Source organism: Bombus terrestris, chromosome 18 (assembly GCF_910591885.1).
Source record: "Bombus terrestris chromosome 18, iyBomTerr1.2, whole genome shotgun sequence".
NCBI classification, from domain to species: Eukaryota; Metazoa; Arthropoda; class Insecta; order Hymenoptera; family Apidae; genus Bombus; species Bombus terrestris.
The window spans coordinates 2,412,466-2,427,068 of NC_063286.1; the positions used below are offsets into that span (position 1 = coordinate 2,412,466).

The 14,603-nt window shown below is 45.1% G+C and overlaps 1 long non-coding RNA gene across 1 annotated transcript in view; it reads left to right on the plus strand.

The window, feature by feature from the left end:
* Positions 1-14,603, plus strand: part of LOC125386899 — a 77,781-nt gene that overhangs the window by 50,833 nt on the left and 12,345 nt on the right. The window lies entirely within an intron of this gene.

Below are 14,603 nucleotides of genomic sequence, written 5' to 3' on the forward strand. Positions count from 1 at the left end.
AACGATGCCGTAACCTATCCCAATCCGGGCGAGCGTAAAGGCAGGCCGATATAAACGAACGTTTACAGGCTCGTTACATTTTTATGGGCTCGACGCCGCAACTACGCCACTACGGCCATCAACGGAATGTCGTAAACCATCGACCAGCTCTCTCTCTCTCTCTCTCCTCCTCTCTTTTTCCGTCTGTCTGTCGCGCGTTCTTTCTCTCTCGCTCTTTGTCCCGCGAGGCAACCCATTTTCTCCGTCTCTCCGCCGAAGCGACTCTCTTTACCGCGTTCTTCTTCGCTCCACGGTCACCCTTAACCGCTCTCTGCCGGTCCCTCGTTCTCCTCGTTGACGCGCCGCTCTCCACCCACCCCGTGCGGAAGCCCGCTCCGCGTCTGCCTCCGCGCGGCTGGTGTCGCGGCGGGACCGAGGCGCGTGGCGTTTACGCGCGCCACTTCCGGTCGTCCCTGACGTCACGACACCACCGCTCGTACAACGCTCCGGTTGCGTCACTTTATTGACCGCGATCATAAAAGTTTTTACACGCGTCCCTGCCGGTCGCTCGCCGTTTCTTGGCCAAGCTCGAGGTCGACCGAGTCTCTCGCGTCCTTTACGAGCCGATTCTCCCTCGTCTTTGTTTACGCGTATCCGTTCCCTCGCTTTCATCGTTTTCCCTATCGTCGGTGGCCACCGGAACAGTCGTTCGCTCGTTATCGTTATTTGGTAATTTTCTAGCGCGATTCTCGAGGCAACAAAACAGGTTCGTTTTCGTAAAGGTTTCGTCCGTCGGGGCGAACCTGCGCGTAATTTATTCTTCGCCGAGAATTTTCCTCTTTTCGAACGGTTAACGAAGTAGGTCGATTCTCGTTCGGATCGCTCGGCCATTTTCCATTTTCCCCGTCGTATTCCCGAACGGCCGATCGCTTTCCCCCACGAACGCGTCGCTCGGCGAAGGGACGCCATTTTTCCAGCGACTTTCACCGAGCGCCACCCTCGTCGCGTCATTGGCCGGCCGAGTCGGCCATCATGATTTTCATTATGTAATTCGTGGCCGAAATTCGCGATGGCCGCCACGCTCTCCACCAATAGCGGCAACCCTGGCGGCAGCCATTACGAGGAGAGACGAACCTGCGCTCTAGCGGCCGTATCCGCAACTCCCAGCTTCCTTCTCTCACCGACAGATGCCTCTAGCGCTCTGAACGCGGAGCTTACGCTTTCCTTCGAAAATTTACGATATTTTCCCGTAATATACGCGCTATATAATATAATATCAATAAGAAATTTATCGCTCTTCCCGCATATGCTACACGAACTTTACAAGCTTTCCATCCTACGACGTTTCACATTTTTTTAATTACTCTCGCGCGTGTAACTCGCTTTCGTCCTTTAAACCACGCCAGTCATCCAATTTGAGGTTATTTCACCGAGCTAACGTTGTAGTTAACGCGAAGCTATCTCTGCTAAAATAAACTGCTCTTTGAAATGACTGGCCTTTCAAAAAATATGTAATAATACAATATTTGCGTGTTTGTCCATCTATTACTTTCTCGCAGAAGCAGTTCCACGTTACAGTGCTGAATGCTCGCGCCCCATGCGGTGCGTACGGACAGCGCGCGTCTAGCGCGACGATCGCCGCGGACGGAATACTTTTTCGTTAGACCGAACTCTATTGATCGACCATCCAAAGCGCAAATCGTAATAAATTATAGTAATTCCTTTGCACAGGATTAAACGATCCAAGAGTGTTATTTTTTAGTTATTTTTAATTATTTATTATACACATTGAAATTTACAGTTAACTGGAATTTGGGTAATAAACTAGAAAACTAAATTTAGTAAATATAAAACAAGTTGATAATTCAATTGTGCGTGCAAAATTTCAAAACAATTATCCATACAAAATCCTTATTTTTCACACAAACGACACATTTCCTTCTTGATAATTAGATGCGACTGTCCGCGAAGCAGCTAGACAACTGTCATAACGAGGCATTATTGGCATGTGTTCGCCGTTACTAAGCAATGCGTTTATATTTATCTCACGCGAACGTAATAGTGTTACTTCTGCGTAGGTGTTTGGGAAAAATTGACAAACGCATATACGCGTCCTTGGTCCATGCCGGACACTTACAGGAAACGCATATATGCGTCCTTAGTCCACGATGTCTCCCCGAACTGTCCTGTTTTTGCGTCCAGGCTTTCAGGACATAAATTAAAATATCGTACATAAGCACAGCGCAACAGCGGCTTAATTTTATTTTATTTAACAATAATAATCTTAAAAAAAAAAGAGAGAAAAGAATGTAATAATGCATGGCTACGTCGTACCGTCGCGTATCGGTACTCTTGCCTGTACCACCCTACAATTAGAATTCAGCGTTTATTCTGGAAAAAAAATGATGTAAAAAAATATGTAAATAACCTGGAACTAATAAACAAAGATAAAGAAAAAAAAAAAAAAAAAAAGCGTCCTTAGTCCACCCCGATAGCTTTCGCCAGACGCGTATACGCGCCCATAGCGGTCTAAGGGCTGATCCATGTGGGACCATGATCGACCTAAGGGAGGGTTTACATTCGTAAAATAGCAGAACCGGTCGTTTCCACTGCCGTGGTATTTTTAACGTCGGCACGGCGATCCGGCGATCGATCCGCGATTTTCCTGGTGACAGGTATCGGCGAAAATTTAGAAAACTCGTGGCGAGCTGTACAAGACGCGGAAACTGGTTGATCGGGGTTTTATGCTTTTAAAATTATCTTAAATTTGAATCCACAAAAGAGAGAATAAAATTTTCAAATAAAATTGCAAGACCAGTCAATTCGGTAGTTTTAGCGTTAACAGGTTTTGTCTCTTGCGGACACCTTTTATATTTGTCGAAGTGGTCACCACATCTGCGAGAACTCTACATCCGGTGTTTTTAGTTTTCTCAAGCGCTGAAGCCATCCACGGCACATAGACAAAAGAATAGCAGGGAGGCAGACCATAAACAATGGACAGGCGACGTTGGCTTCGGGCTTTTCAGTTATAAGGTAACGCTGCTGGCGTGTGGATCTGCACCAGCTCAAATTGTATTCCTACTTATTATTACGCTTCTCTATCGAATTAAATATATGTCGGATTTCGTTAGAAATTTTGCGCGTGAAATAATTAATAAGTATAACAAAAGCTATGGACAATGTTCCTGGGCTCAATAACGAATCCACGGTCAACGGGTAAACTCTTTGTACAATGGAATGCATTTTGTAGCACGCAGACGCGTCAACTCAGACGCTGGGTTACTTTCAGACAAACTCCAAGACGATGACCGTAAACTCTCCAAGGAGATTGCAAAATAAAAGACAGATACAGTTACATATATCAAATACAAATACAAGCGCCGTAACTAGGCAGTTCCACGTAAACCAGCATTGCTCCTGATCGAGACTTGATTGTTTATACAGCGTATCCCTTAACACTGGTACCTCCTCTGTAAAACATTTCGTTCATCCCGTGACCGTGGCTGCGTTCGGCGACCAGTTATGTCACTCCGAGCCCAAAAGAAAGGCCCGATGCCCCTACATCTCCGACATATATATGTGTAAGATCGTAAATCTTGGGATAATTCAGGGATCGATTCTGTAGTCTGAAAATCGAGTTTCTTTTATTATAAAGTAATTAGATAAAACACAAAAATAAATAACAATTAATATCCATCTGTAACAATAAATGACAATAATTATATGAATGAGAAATAACAAGTCTTTGGTACAAGGTTTACCTGAAAATCGAGAATCGATTTTCAACGTCCTGAGCTACCGATCTTTCTTCTTCGGTCTTCCAAATCTTAAATAACTATTCCGTAACCTTGTCTGTCTCTTTTTTTTAAACTTTGTTTATTAATTCCAGGATTTTTACATATTTGTTTTTACATGGTTTTTTTCCAGAATAAACGCTGAATTCTAATTGTAGGGTGGTACAGGCAAAAGTACCGATACGCGACGGTACGACGTAGCCATGCATTATTACATTTTTTTTTTTTTTTTTTTTTTAACGCCTATTATAGTAAGTTAAATTTAAGCCGCTGTTGCGCTGAGCTTATGTGCGATGTTTTAATTTATGTCCTGAAAGCCTGGACGCAAAAACAGGACCAGCCTTGTCTGTCTCTAACGCAACTCTCTGTCCGTCCGTTTGGGAAAATGCCTGCCTCTCGAAAATGGTTGTCCGTGAAACAAAAGAAGATCGCTCTGTCCGTGAAACACAGCCTGTCGCGCTAGCCGTAAAACAAAAAGAATCCCTATCCCACGTGAACTCTAGGGAGTTCACATATATTTTCTGCCTTACACTTTATCCACGCCTAATAACCTCAACAATATCAACTTTGCGATTAAATTTTCGAGTACGCGGATGAAGAAATTGAAAGAAGAAGCCTGTCGTTGCCCTAAGATCTTCTCCGTTCTTGGTCGAAGAAGCAGCTTGCTCGAAAGAATTTCACGAATTTCAATTGGGAATTGCCGTAATCGCGTTATACACGGAGTCTCGTTTCTAATCGTCTAATTCGTACGCCTTTATCCCCGGAAAGTGGCGTCCCTGTTTAAACGTTCCGGCCACGAGAACCCGTTTCGCTTTATCTGGCCGCTTAAATCTGCTCGTAAATCTCGGCCGTTAAACGAATAGATTCGGCCGGATAGTTCGTCCAACGCCTCGCATTAAGCTTCGTTAGACTCGATTTATAGCCGTCACGGCGAGCCAAGGCTTCTCGCGTCGGATAGAAAAATATTATCGTCGCATCGGTAACGCGCCTCTGTTTACTTGCTTCTTGCTACGCACCGCCACCGCTTTAATCCTCCATCTCGATGTAATCGCGTCGGAAAATTGAAATTAAAATATCTACCGTATCCAGAACAATTTGATAATGCCGAGTTTATCGCCGACGACCTCGCGGATAACGCAGATAATTCCGACGCGAGATAACATCTACGCGGAGATCTTAAGCATCGCCAAACTCTTTTCTTCCGCTACTTTGCCCCGCGTAATTACAGCCGCCGTACGTTACAAGAAGAAATTGACCGCCGTATATTTTCTCAGAAATATTTATGTCGAGATACGCGTAATTTTCCCTGCTACGCCAGATCGGCCGCGCGCTGCCGAATATTGGCGTGTGGGAAGTTGCGCGCGCGCGGCGTCCGATGAACGTACAAACGGACGAACGAAACCGTTCCTTTGGCAGTGCGGTATGGAAGATGGCGAGACGGAGAGAGTGGCGAGACGCGTGCGAATCGTCGAAGATCCTGGAGATCGTTCGGTGGATAAATCTAAAACTATTTTGATAGGAATTCCAAGCGTAGCCTTGCTGTTCCTTTACTTTTATTTCGCCGATTAAGATCCACGATTCTCGACGATTTAATACGACGATGCTATGCGAGTAAAAGTTTCGCGATTACGTCCTATAGGAATGTACGTACTATTGGTATCCCGATTTATCTCGTTAATTTAGTAGTACGAATGCTACAAATCTGCGTTGTGAAATATTTCTACTTGTCGCTACGAATAACGTTATAGCAACGACCGATCGCGTACAAATCTTGGATATTTACCTGATGCACGAATCTCTAGAAATATTCCACGCTTACTTTCATAGATAAAATATATTATTCGCGTAAACCGTTTCGCTCGTTCGCTTCTATTATATCTATTATCGTTATTATCTCGGTAGAGTTTATAAAACACTCTGCTCGAACGAAGACCGAAATTGCGGAGCAACCGTGCCGAGTGTCGGAACGAGTCGCAGGTACGCGAGTCTTATCCCGTGGCGGGATAATTACGTCGGTGTGTTTATTACGGCCGGTTATGCGACTCTGTTGCTCTCTGGCAAAACGACCAGGCAGAGAGGAAAAGACGCGATTCGCCGGCCGACGACGAAGGGAAGACCGTGCGTGGAATTGCCGATCACCGACCTTCCACTCGACGATTTCGACTGGTTTCGCGGACCACGGATACTCGGCCAGCTTGCGAAGCAGAAAAAATCGACCCACGATCGATCCCTTATTATAATTTCTTGCCACGGTCTTCCCCTCTCCCGTCGCCGTCTTCCACCGTTGTCTCTCGCTAGCTGCTTTTCCCATGCAAATTCCTATCTCTCCGTTCGCATCGCGGACCCGACCGATCGTTCCGAGCCAACGTCGGGCTTCCTCCTCGTTTTCGAACCCTTAGAGCTCGAGCCAGGGTGTGGCCGGCCGAGAAAAATTCATCGTTCGTTGCACTTGGCTGTAGTCTTCGTGCCGTGCGTGCACCGGCAAAATTATTCTCCTCTCCGAGACGACGTCGCGGTCTTCTTGCTTCCTGCGCTGCGACGCGGCTCGATTTATGGCGTTGTCGAGGGAAGATCGTCGAAGGAGGGTGGCTCGTTGCATGTGCAACGTTCGCGTTGCGGATACAGGATCTCGGATCGCCGATGTGAATTTGAAACACGCGCCGATACGATGAGACTAAAAAAGGCAGATCCGAAGAGCAGAAACGTGGCGCGCACGCGTCTCCTACGACCTTAACCCAGACCTAAGTCAAAGTTAATTCGGCCTTAATCCGACCCAGACGTCGATGTCCGACGAAACGAGCCGAAATAGGGCAGACTTTGCCTTTCGCGACTGGTCGATGCCATTTCTCAAGGTCTCGCAGATACTCGAACGCAAATAAAAAATCGATACTATCCTTTTCGAAGGAACGTCGAAGGAAGCGACGTCCTCCGCGTTGCCGGGGCTAAGCTTGCCGATCGAAATTTACGACGAGGAAAAAACCCTTTGCCAGGTAAACGACGCTTACGCGTTAGACAGCACCTTACCTTTTCCTCTTTTTATTACTTAATTTGTACTTTACCATTCGTCCAGCTGGACATTTGGCAAATGCATCTTGGCGACGCTAAAAAATACGCATCGTGAATTTTCTCTGGTAAGGTTGGAAATTTTGTACAACTTTAGAACTGTCGAACCTCGTGCCTCGGATAAAGTAAAACGTCGTGTCTTCGTTTCTTACGAAATTGCCAAGCTTCCGAACGTTTAAAAAACGTATCCATCTACGCGGCGAATGTTCTCGAAGGAATGTCGTTCTCCAAAGAGATTTTCTACGAACTTGGAATCGCCAAAGCTATGAAAATAAGGGATTTTCCAAAGTAACCGTCGATGGGATTTGGTTTTGAGCGGGATGTCCTTTGGACGGAATTGGTAATTCGGCGAGACCTTTATTCCCCCTCGAGGATTGTATGTAAAACGTAGCTCGCGATATAAACTTCGCCTTCCGAGTTAGAATGGCCGTGTACGTTCCTTCATTTACCCCTTTACGAGCTGACTCTATTCGGAATAATTCCGCCCGAGTTTCCTATCTCGCCGAGTCCCCAACGAGGGTCCGGTAAATGGTAATTTTCTCGTTTTAATTTCCCCTTTAATTCCGCGTTATAGCGAATTTTATTGTGCCGCGGTGTAACGATTAAAAATTCTACGGGGGAGAAACTGGACGAGTCGCGTTCTCCTCGATTTGTAAGTCTAACGGTTAGCGTAACGAGCGAGATAAGACGTTCGTCTCGATGTGTGCAGAAAATATAACGACTTTTTTTCACGGGTCAATGCACTGAATACCCTATAGTTCGTTCTTCGAGGTAGCCAATTAATTGAAGCTAATTAACAGGACGTTATAGTCCGAAGAAATTTTTCTTCGGCAGATAACGCACTTTTACGCGTTTGTGGCAAGCTCAACGACGATAAAAATACGGAAAATGAAATATAGCAGCTGTACATTTACTTAGTGCGTAGATAAAACAAATTTTTCCTACAGATTAGCATAAACAAATACTGTGCGCGCTCTTAATTAATTCGAGGCACATCGCGTCAACCTTAAGATACAAAACCGACAGTCTGTAAATTACCTAAAAGGCGGACAAACTTGGCGATCCGCGGCCTGTTAAACCGTCGAATCACGGCATGGAATAAAACGTTCGAAGGGTGCGATAAAGCCGGCCGATTTGTTCGCGGAAATCGGCGAGAGAAGCTTTCGGGTATCGGGGATTGGCGAGTAACGGACGTAAGAATAGATCGGCGGAAGGAACAGAGAGAAAGAGAAAGAAGATGGGGAAGATAGTTGACACGTAACTCAATACGAGCGCGTCTTGTTTACGACGTTATAAAATTACCGACTCGATGCTCGGAACTGAAATCTCTGGGAACGACACGGGGGTGATGCGCGCGAGCCTCTTGGGCGCGTGCAGCCTCTTGGAAATTTCGAAGCGCCCACCTGACCGCCGAATATTTCATGCGAATCCTCGATTTTCGGCTCCGAATCGCAGGACACGCGTTCCATCGCCGCCATTCTCGGGATAAGAGGACCTCGGCGGATTACGGAGACCGAGTCTCCCTGCGTTGTATACTTCTACCAGATTAGGTTTTATCGATAGGTACGTACGTTTATTTGCGATATTTATTCGCGAATATTTCTGCATCCCATTGGTAAAGCGTCCCATTGTCTTCGGAGCTGGCTGGTAATTCTGTTGAGGTTATTAGATGTATAAAGAGAGAAAACGCGTGGCTAAAGTGTAAGGTGGAAGATATATATCAATAGAGAAGTGTAATAATAAGTAGGAATACAATTCGAGCTGGTGCAGATCCGCACGCCAACGTCGCCCGTCTATTGTTTATGGTGCCAGGCTTCAGCGCTTGAGAAAACTAAAAAGACCAAAGAACAAATTCTACTTGGAAAAAGTAGTAAATCCGTAACCTGTAGCTTGTAGCTTGTAAATTTACCGATATCACGTATTTGTCAAATTATCGTGTCAAATTATTATTCGTTACACGTACGTTTATATTTGTCATATTTCACGTTTGTTTGGAGGAGACAGCAACGATAGAGTGGAAGAAATTTTGTATAAATCTTTTGTAACGAGTTGCAATCGTAACTCGGACGATCCAATCGATCATATTAAGTGTCAGCTCGATCGGATCCACGAATCGGTCGCACGTGGCTGCTACCAGACGGTGTTGGCTGGCACGATGCCACTCGCATTCGCTACGCAGATTGGTCGTCTAACGAGGCGCGTCTACCTGCCGTGTCGCTCGTCTAACGTCGAAAGAACGTGCGACGACTTTAACACGTCCTCTTTGCTCGTCCGTGCGCACGATCCAAGAATCGTATCTACTTGCTTCCTTCTTTCTAACGAAATAAACTCCGCTCTTGAAAATTCGCCTTCTAACGCCTTGTACGATTATGCGAAAAATATTCTTGTCGCTGGTATCGGAACATCGACGAAGTTTATAGTCGACGCCTGAATTTCAGCGTACACAATTTGCAAAGAGAACGGGGATCCGATGCATCCTCTTGGCGTGGCGATAGAATCGCAAGGAGAACACGTGTCGTTCCAAGGGATAACGTATCACAGCGCTTCGCCACGAGGGTAAGCAAACGTAGGCGTAACTTTGCCAGTCTTATGAAGACAGGAGGTATCGGTCCCTAGGGTGCTCGTAGACGGGTATATGCATGTTCCCATGGGTCGCTGCGAATCCATGGAAATGCCGGAGGAACGAATTCCAGTCTCTTCGGTCAAGTACGAGCCGATACGTCTTCGAGTAAAGCAAAAATAACATTGCGATAGATGTAAACTGATGAAAGAGACTCGCGCGTTGCGTTGTACAAACACGCGTCATTTGATCGAACGTGTTAAATGATATCGAAAATATTAAATACGCTGTTGGAAGGGAAATGGGTGCAGTTGCGTTTCGTAACGAGTCGATACAAGATTGTTACAGCTGGAGGAACGAAATGGAAGCGATAAATAAATCGTCATGTTGCTGTTAATTGCGTGAATTACATCGTTGTATTTTTGCGTCGAGTATATTTATCATCGTGAGACTCGAATTACGATCTTTTATCGCGTGCGATATATAAAAAAATAGCTGTAAAGAACTCAATTTATTCGTCCATATCGAAAAGCATTTTTCCACTTCTTAAAATAAGACGACCATTCAGCTTCGGATCAGAATTGATTTCACCAACCCCGTAACCAGCTTCGCGAAAATTTAAAGTCTCGCGAATCGTCGAAGAACTCGTTCTCCACGGGATTACAGCGAATCGTTTGATTTTCCATTTTCCAGCCGATTGTTGGAGAAAGAGCTGCAAGCTCGCCTATAAACCTTCTCTCGGAGACGATCCGGGGTTCGTTGCAAGAGGGTTGAATTACGATAACGAGGCACGCGAGTCGAGGTTAGCCGCGTGACGCGGAAGAGCGTGATTTAGAGCGGCGCTCTCTCGAGCATGTGGAACGAACGTCTATTTATATCGAGATCCGACGCTGGAACGCGTAATAATCGTAAAGCAGAGTTTTTGCGGGTCCCACCGTACCGCGAAGGAAATTAGGTCGGCGATTCGCGTCGCCAGGTACGTTCAACTCTCCCTTCTAATCTTTTCTATTTTTAATCTTTTCCTTCCATCGCTCGCGCGGATATCTGGTGACGTAAGGTCTTCCCTTTGAAGAATTTATCCTCGTGCGTCATTATCGTTCGATATTTAGAGACAAATACGAAGCAGTTGTACGCGGACAACGATGTTGAATTCGTTGCGCTTTCGGAATGAATTTCTTTCGTTTAGCCTCCCTGTTATTCGCAAGTACAGCGATTATTTAATAATAAGCAGGTATGAAGCGTTGGATGAACAAATACAAGGGGGTTAAAAATTGCTTTTCGTTCGTGGAATAACCTTCGCTTTCCAAATGCGTAGCCTTTTATGCAAACGACGGATATGTGCGAAAAACCTGCGAATCTAGAATATCTATCGAAACAACTGGTCGCAGTCGTAGCACGACGATCGCTAAAATATCGAAGCCATCTCCGATAACTTTGCCCCGGATAAAACAAAGGCTGTTTATCGCGAGGCTAGGAGAGGAGAAGAACTCGCGAAGGACTCGACGCGTTTCACGTAATCCCGGCATTCCATGGCGCGTTTCGAGGCCTGAATCCGTGGGGCGCACACCGGTATGTATATGGGACAAGTGGAAACGGCCAAGTATCAATAAAGACTCGAGAGGGTTCTAAAGTTATCAGGCTTCGGCGAGAGTCGTTGGCTCGGTTGCTTGCGTTCTCGCGCACTTTTCATCCCCTTTCCCCTCTCGTTCGTTGCTCGCGCGGATAGTCGCTCGAACTGGCTCGTTTTCTTCGTTTTCCCAGTACGTTTCGCCGACGCTCGAACCCGTTCTCCATAAGGAACCATGCCTCGATTCCTGCCGTTTTTCTTTCGCTCTCCCTCTCTCCCTCGCTCCACGCTCCTTCCTCTTCCTTTCCCCCTTTTTTCTTCGTCTTCTTTTTTCTCTTACCTTCTCGTACCTCCACGGTTCTCCGCTGCACGGTCGTTCGATAATCCTGCAGGCTGGTTCCCCCTTTCCGGTTCGCGAAGCCACCCCATTGGACGGACAGGTACGCATAACGCGCACTTTTTATACGCGCGATCCCCTACTCCCTGTGACGGTCGCACAGCGCACCGGTGCGGTGCCAGCTTATCGGATTCCTGGCCAATGCCGTCGGATAAAATTCGTTATTTACTAATTCGTTTATTTACTCCGGGGCCCGCGATGCCGCCCACGTTCCCCATCTGTCGCGTCCGTGGTCCCCGTCGTTTCTGTCTTCGCGATCGGAAATTGTGCGTCGACCACGCTTCGCTCGATTTCTTCTGTTTGCTTGATCTTCGTCGCTCGCCTTTGCCAACAACCCGCTTCTTTTTCTCTTTGTCTATGCTGATTCCTTTGGCCCAAGGTGGACCTGGCCATAGTCGAACGTCGCAGGTGAAAAACGCGATAAGTCGTATTTTCTGTGTTCTATGAATGGGTAACTATTTCTATCGCCTTTTTGAATATTTAAAAAACATCGGTAACGTCGCTTATGCAGATTATTATCGATCCAGTTAAGCTGACACGATACTAAACGTGATATTACCTGTCCTTTAGAAAACATCCTGAAACTATCGTCTGTTTTCAAAAGCTTCGTATTTATTCCGCATTTATTCGTCACCGAATGACATAAAAGTCAGAAAATCGACAAAAATGGGTCCGCCGTACAAAAGTATGTCTTTCGATTAGAAGAAAAATTGTACAGAGAATGTTTAGTCCGTAGAAGTAATTCAAGGTATCAAACGTAGCAGAAAGGATTGGTTTGGAAAGTTGGTGTATCTTCAGGCTGTAAGCTTCAGGTATCGAACGAGTAACTTCAACGTAGAAGTTGATTACGTCATTTTTAACGTTATATCATCGGGAAATATAAGCTGTACTCATCGTCGTAGCATTGCGCATACGTAATTACCATTCGAAAACAGCTAAACGCTTTTAACAGAAACCACTGGAAAGGAAAGAGACGATCTTGATCGTTCGGCGAAATGCTTTGCCATTCCCGTGAAATATAAGACGGCACTTTTCTCGAATGGATTAAACTCGCGATACTTACTTGCCTCTCGATTCTTATGTCCGATCTTTCGCGCAATTCACCGATTTTATTCCGCCGAAAATCGGGCGAATGTTCCACGCGTTCGTTCGAGCTAACATCGAGTTCGATCGACTTTGCATAATTAAATGCGAGACCGTGTGGCCTATCGGAACGATGAAAGAAGGTTGGAAGATCGGAATAAAATTGGCTTCTCGCAATACTCGTAGTAACGTTGATTCCGCCACGTGAAATTTATATGCGATGCTCTCTATTATTAACGATCATTGTGAATCGGAAGATCGGTTGGTCGTTAGAGTGGTAGCGATTTCAGAGTCGAATCGCCGCTCTTATCTGTCCACGAATTAAGTCGGACTTTTTTCACTAGTTCCTTCTCTTTCCTTTTTTCCTTCTCTTGGAGCGTGTGCCCTTTTCTGAGTGTCCGGGGAGCGCTGTCAATTACGCGAGTAATGTTTCCTTTTTACTTGAACCTGTTTTCAGACGGATCAAACCGGCCGTCCGCTTATCCAGCCATCCTCCGATTCTCGTGAATGGAAACCATTCGTTACTTTCTTCGTTTATTTACCCTAATGAGAAAAAAGCAATTTATAGTGGTTCTTGCCTTCGTTCCTTATTTTATCTCGTTAAAGCGACACGTTTTGGGTCCCGTTAAACCTATCAACGTTCGATCGATCGACGCCACGGCACAAATCGAATGGATATCTCAAATTTAACAAAAAAGGAACGCCTCTGGTTTTGTACGAACTTCTTCAGAAGATGCCTCACGCTTTCATTGCGTTATAATTATAATATTATTTACAGTTATGAAGTTTAACTACGGGAGACCCAAGTACCTATATGTATACATTCGGTAACAACTTCAAAATACGATCGATAGCGCGGATCTTCGCTTCGGATTAACCATGAAACTGCACTTCAACTTCGTCTTATATAACGTCGTGTTGTACAACATTTTCTGTCGTGCTGTAACGCTCGTGATTTCGTCTCCATATACTTATATTTCCACTCGTAATTACATATTCGAACGACATCGATACTCGATTCATATTTCTTGAATAATTTACATTTAAGACACGTGCAATTTCTAACCAACGATGCGATCAATGTTCACCGTTGCAAGAAAGGATAATACGCGTTAAAAGTAGCAAGACATTCTTACGTAACTTTTAATAAATCATAAAAAATAAAATGTTGTTCAAATAATTATGGGTAATACTGTCAGGCGTATTAGCACACTTACTCGTTATATTCATTGAAAGACTCTAACAAATTTTAGGTACTTCATTTGATACTCGAAGGCACAGAAATTTTAACTATCCTATACCTATCCAATAATTAATATCGCTATAATAACGAGATGGTGACTCAATCATCGAATTCCTGTTCGAATAGTAGACGTTCCAATGCTAATAACGAGCCTACGAACGCGTTTTTATCTGACGAACAAAGCTTCCAAGCTTAGAAAGAAAGACACAGAAAGAGTAAAAAATTATGCGATCTCGAGAAACGGTACGAAAGCTGCCTCGATTGCCAGCTCTATCAGGATCTTCTTACGAAAGTGGACGGTTCGAATCGCGTCTGGAGGGTTGGTGAAACAATGGCGAGCAGACAGGGTGTGAGAGACGAGTTCCACGAAGCGATTTTGTGCACGACTTACGAGCCACTCCGGCTCCGTGATAAGAAAACAACGCTGGTACGTGTGAAAAATACAAAGTCGAACGACACTGTATCTGAAAGTATAATCGTACACGATTCTGCTTAACGCGTGCAACAAGAACCTGGCCCGTAAAAAAAGACTAACAGTCAGCTTATTTACGAGGCCGCTCGCGTACTTTAATGAATTGCCTTGGTAAATTAACGCGTTTTACCTTTGCTTTCGATTACGTCTGCGGGATTACGCGATTTTCTCCTTTTCCCTTCGTTCTTCTTTTTTCTTTCTTCCTCTTTGCGACTCTCGCGTCGATCGAGAGACGTTAACCCCGATCGTTTTCGTATGCCAGGAATACGAGGCGCGAGTTTAAATTGGAACCATCTGGAACGCGAAAGGAGAAAAATGAAATACGTACGTTTAATTGTACAACGTTGAGTAAGTGCCCCTATATAGCAACGTGATACATTTTCAAGGTCGAATGTAACGAGCGTGTTGACGAGTACGTAATTACATAGTGGCATAGCAAAAACTG